At 55.0% G+C, this 4,899-nt stretch overlaps 1 protein-coding gene across 1 annotated transcript in view; it reads left to right on the forward strand.

The window, feature by feature from the left end:
* Positions 1-2,791: 2,791 nt before the first annotated feature.
* Positions 2,792-4,899, forward strand: part of CAPN5 (calpain 5) — a 64,566-nt gene continuing 62,458 nt past the window's right edge. Inside the window, exon 1 of the mRNA XM_019649426.1 lies at positions 2,792-3,035. The gene's annotated coding sequence lies outside the window, so the exon portion shown is untranslated. The remainder of the gene's footprint in view (positions 3,036-4,899) is intronic.

Consider the following 4,899-nt stretch of genomic DNA (forward strand, 5'->3'; position numbering starts at 1 on the left):
AGATGGGGCCACCACTGGGGGTGGAGCGGGTCTGGGAGAAGTTGACAAGGTGGGGGCTGGACACAGTGGTTGCAAGAGGCCTGGGGGCTTTGGGGATGACATTCAGGATCCTGCTCCCAAACCAGTGCTGTCTCTGGCTTGCTTTTGCCCCTGCTTTCCCCGTGGGCTCCCAGGACAGCCCTGAAGCCCTGGTCCCTGAACAGAAGGTCCTCCTGGATCCCCAAGTGGGCACAGGGAAAACTCTCTGTATGACCCTTCCTACCTGCGGGACCTCCTACTGCAGGGTCATTGTGTCCAAGCTTCTTTCTTACTGAGACTGGCTCTGCACATGACCTTGAGGCAGGGAGCTTCCCCTTTGAGTTTCAGTTTCCTCATATGTGAAATGGGAATAAATGCTTCCTAATGCAGGGATTTGGGAAATGATGATTAAGTTAAATAGTGTCACTAAAGTGCTTTACTAGTACATGGTGTTTGGTAGCCCGTGTAGTAACTAACAATCAGCATCACTTAATTCCTTCTTCCCTGGCGGGACAACCCAGAGGAAAGAGGGGCCAACTTTGGGAGAAGAAAGGGGAAAGGAAACGGGGTCTCCCATTGAAGTGGAAACCCCTTTTGGTATCAGTGGGTGTGGCCCTCTCAGACCCCTGGAGTGGGTGATCTTACTGGACTTGCCTTACCAAGTCTCTGGGCCTCCCAAAGGCTCCTAGGCCCTAAATGTCATAACAAAAAGCTCAGCAGTGGCCTTGGGCTCCCCCAGCTACAGAGAGCAGATCTGCAAACCTTCCAGCCCCATGCAGCTCCCCAGCTCTCTGGTGCCTGGGCAGAAATGGAAGTCTGCCTGTCTATAGCTGGTCTCACTTTGTCCGCCCCCTGCCTTTTCACTGCCCCCATGTCCGCAAGTGTTGTGAGTGACTTTAGAGCCCCTGTCCTCCACTGCTCTAGCCCCTCCAGAGACCTCTTCTTCCGCTCATGCGTTGTCCTTCCTGCTCGCAACATTCCTTGGTTGGCGGTGGCCCCGCCCCCTTGCAGCTTCTCCTCCCTGTGTTGATGTGATGCCCTGGGCTTGTCTTGCTTCAGTTCAGGCCAAGCTGCTGACCTCCCTTTGGCCTCAGGCCTTACCTTGCCTTGCTCACTAAAGGCAAAATGGGCCAGGTCCCTTTGGGGTTCTAATCCAGGATGTTCTAGGATGCTAGCCAGCTTCAGGCTTGGACACAGGAAGTTGTGGAATGAGCATTTGCTTGCTATAGTCACCGGAGTTACTGCTCCTCATTCTCATTGTTCAGGGCTGTTTTCCGAGGGGCCCCAGCTTTCCTGAGGCTACGTGTGTGAGGGTGCCGGTGGCTGAGGCTGTGGTGGGCTGTGGGTGTAGGCTGTGATTTTCTGCCACAATGGGGCATGTTGACAGTTGTGGGAGAAGGGGCTGGTAGCCAGAGCAGACGAAGCCCACACATTGGTATCCAGCTGACCATCACTGTCAGGGTGTGTCCGGTGACGGCCACAGGATCTTGAGGTCTGGGGGGTGAAACGCAGAGAGACTGCTGGCCTGCTCTGCCTGTCCCTGCCCAGCCAGCTCCTCCCCTGTTACCTACCCTCCCCCTCACCGTGTCACTTCTGCCAGTCAGGTGAGATGGGACCCAACTGGTTGGTTACTAATAATAGTAACTGAGACACTGAAGTTTGGGTGACTGTTTTACATTGGAGCAATTCAAGGTGTAACTTCACCCTCACTCGTTTCCTTGAGCAGGAGAGAGGAGTGAGGCCACATACCCGCCCACACTGTTCTTTACAAACAATAGTAGTTCTCTATTGCTGCTGTGACAAATTAACGTGAACGAAGTGGCTTGAAACAACACACATTTATTCTCTTACAGTTTTGGAGGTTGCCAGTCTAAAATGCATCTTATGGGGCTAAAATCAGGGTGTGGGGAGACTGGCTACTTCTGGAGGTTCCAGGGGAGAATCTGTTCCTTGTCGCTCCCAGCTTCTGGCGGCTGCGGGCATTCCTGTGACCTCATCACCTCCATCTCTACTTTCAGCATAACATTGCCTTTTTATTCTGTGGAGTCAAATCTTCCTTTGCCTCCTTCTTGTAAGGACACTTGTGATTATATTTAGGGCCTACCTCGATAATCCAGGATAATCTCCCTATCTCAAAATCCTTAATGACATCTGCAAAGTCTCTTTTGCCATATAAGGTAACAGTTAACAGTTTCCAGGGATTAGAATGCTGAAATTTTTTGGTGGGGGCGGGGAGCATTATTCTGCCCACCACAGGAACCAACTGCAATGTCACTGCAGGCACCATCCTCAGGGACCCCCTCTTGGGCACCCACAGCTGCTGGCTTCCTCCATGAGGTCATTCGCAGTGTCTGTCTCCCCACAGCCTGGGAGCCATTGTGGGCAGGGCCTCGGCCTGCTGCACCTCTGGCCTCTGAGCCCAGTCTGAGACCATGGTAGCCAGAGCTCAGGGATATTTGGAATAGAGAGTGTGCTGGCCTGTCCCCTTGGGTTTCCCCATTGACCGGACCCAGTCTTGCACTTGACAGTATGTTAGGCTTCTCAGAGTGGAGCACAGCTCATGTCAGACATTCACGCAGTAAACCCAGTGACATGCAGGGGAGACCACTTGATCCCCACCATCACCCTATAAGGTCTGGAGCCAGGCTGGGAGCCCCATTTTGCAGATAAGTATACCAAGGCCAATTGAGGCTAAGTCCTACCTGATGCAGAGGTGTGTGAGGGGAGCAAGGCGTGGGGATAGGTTGGACAGATAAACTGGAAAAGACATTCATTTTACAGATGAGAAATCTGTTTTGCCCCTCCCTGAGCCTCAGTGTCCCCATCTGAAGGTGAGGATGTTGATGGGACATTCTGAGGCTCTGACTTGTCCTCTGACTAGGCATGGGGAGGAGGAGGCATTGGCTTTCAAGGCTGCCATGAGCAGGAACATGACGTGGTGCAGAGCAGTGCCCAGAGCCTGGAAGTGCTACCAGCACACCACTTGCCCGGAAACGTGGTTGCCATCCTAGGAGATGGTGAGTCTCCTCTGGCCTCCAAGGAAGAACCCCCAGCCACCCCCCAGAGAACCCCTGGCTTACATGCTGCACACCCGGCCCAGTGTGGGTCTCTGTTACCACCCCACGACCAAGACCAGGCCATTTGGGGCCCTGCTTCTCTGTCAGGGGCCATTTCTACAGCCCCGTCTCACTGCCTGCGTCCTGGCCTCCTCTCTAGCCCACCTTCTTGTGAATTGTCCAGTCGTCCCGCTCACACCCCCGCACACTCCTGAGTCTTAGCCTGGCTTTCAGGGCTGCTGTAACCCAGCTGTGGCAGTGTTTCTGTGGTAGCCACTTCTTCCTTCTTCCCTCTCCCCTGTACCCTGCCGGCCAGCTGTGCTGAAATGGTTTCTTCCTCCTAGAATGTTCTGTCTTCCTCCAAACCTTCTACTTCCGTCTCTTGAAATCACAGTATACCCTTGGAGATCCTGCTTAGATACCACCTCCTCCATGCAGCCTCTCCTGCCCCGTCCGAGTGAATCACTCNGCTACTGGGCTTGGGTGTGGTTTGAGGGGCGGGGGAGGGAATGGGGAGATCTGGGAGAGAGTGGATCTTGGGCTTCTGTGATCCTGCCTCCGCCCTTCAGGGTTGGGGGTCTGGGGCGACCCGCCTGGGGTCCAAAGGTGAAGTAGGGCAGAAGATCATTAACAGGTGCCAAGTTCTCTCCAGGCTTCATTTCCTGTGGTGAGAGTCTCCCCCAGACCCCACAGGGGTGAGGAGAGTGGCCACAGATGGGTGAAGTGAGCTACTCTCAGGGCTGCCGAGCCAGAATTTGAACCTGGTGCCGAGCCAGAATTTGAACCTGGGTCAGCCTGGCTCTCAAGCCAGAATCTTCTCCCTGCACCTGCAGTGGAGAGAGACATGCTGAGGGCCACTCCTCCAAGGATATTAGGAAGGGAGAAATCTGAGCAGATTTCCTGTAAGACAAGGGTTTGAGGGTGGGTTACAGCCTAGCTTTGAGTGGGAGGCCTCCTGGGGGAACCATTGTGTTCAGCTGCAAGGATTGACACACCCCAGGGTCTTTGGGCCTGGTCTTGGGGCAGTGATAGGAGGGCCTGGCTGAGGGACTGGGCAGGGTAGGGTGGGCCCAGCTGCAGCTGCTTCAAGTCAGGCCAGAGCTGGGGTGCCAGGACAAAGAGGTGCTTAGGTGAGGTCACGCCCTGAGGAACCGCTCTACTGACTGGTGAGGTGGATGGGTCAACAGATAAACCCTTGCCTAGGGTTACACACCTTGCTGGGAGCCAAGGTTGGGGCCAGTACCTGCCTGGGATCTGGAGGAGATTTCACTGCAGATACGTGGGTGCTGGGTCTCCAAGGATGAAAAGTTCACCAAGCAGAAAAGAAAGGGCAGGGCACTGCAGGCCCAGGGAATGGATGGGTAAAGGCCTGGAGGTGAGAAACAGGGTGATAGCCTGTGCGCAGGGGCATTAAATAGTCAGATGTGCATCTGAGAAGGGTCATCTTTGGCTGTTGTAGTGGGTGGGTTGCTACAGAGGGCAGTGAGGAGGAGGCCAGAGCATGGAGGGCCCTCTTCCTCTTTCTCCCCTCTTCTCCCCTCCCCAGCTCCCCATTGGAGAGGATTCTGATAGGGGTTCCCAGAGCAGAGGTGGGGGTGAATGGGAAGTCCTAAGGGGCTGCATAGGGTCCCAGCTTGGGGAATGGTGGGTGGGGGAGCCCCCTCTCAGATGGGGCCACCACTGGGGGTGGAGCGGGTCTGGGAGAAGTTGACAAGGTGGGGGCTGGACACAGTGGTTGCAAGAGGCCTGGGGGCTTTGGGGATGACATTCAGGATCCTGCTCCCAAACCAGTGCTGTCTCTGGCTTGCTTTTGCCCCTGCTTTCC

The sequence above is a fragment of the Hipposideros armiger genome, unplaced genomic scaffold, assembly GCF_001890085.2.
Source record: "Hipposideros armiger isolate ML-2016 unplaced genomic scaffold, ASM189008v1 scaffold_132, whole genome shotgun sequence".
In the NCBI taxonomy this organism is placed as follows: domain Eukaryota; kingdom Metazoa; phylum Chordata; class Mammalia; order Chiroptera; family Hipposideridae; genus Hipposideros; species Hipposideros armiger.